Genomic DNA, 550 nt, shown 5'->3' with positions numbered 1-550 from the left:
TCAACAAAACACAAAAACCGTTGCTCCACAAGGATCTGGAACTTAAGAAAAAACTGTCACTCCACAAGGAGCTAACAACTCTCAGAAAATCATCGGATGTGCTCGTCAGCTATCAGATCTGACCCGAGAAAAACCAAACTCAACTCACCACAACCACAAAACACATACAAAGAATACAAGAGGGTAACAGAGATGAACATGAGAAAAATGGAAAAGAAGAAACAGCCGTCTCCCCACATGAAACACTAGTGTATATGATTAGTACTAAAATTAAGAAAGCATGAAACACTTAATTGTACTCATCTTACAAGAAGATGATAGGTAGATGGTCTTCTACCTCTTCGTATCCGAGTTATTCTCTACTAAGAAATGAGAGATTGAGTAGGGAATAGAGAATGCCTTATGAAAGTGGAATTAGTATCTATACTATTATTTGAGAAGTGAATTTTCTTACATGTCATACTTTCCATGATTTTAGGATAAATCATTAATTTAATTAATATCATTATCTAAATTTTATTTTAATATATATATATATCATGATATTTAA

The sequence above is a fragment of the Brassica oleracea genome, chromosome C2, assembly GCF_000695525.1.
Source record: "Brassica oleracea var. oleracea cultivar TO1000 chromosome C2, BOL, whole genome shotgun sequence".
Lineage (NCBI taxonomy): Eukaryota > Viridiplantae > Streptophyta > Magnoliopsida > Brassicales > Brassicaceae > Brassica > Brassica oleracea.
The sequence above is the reverse complement of the archived record's forward strand: the minus strand, read 5'-3'. Positions refer to the sequence as shown.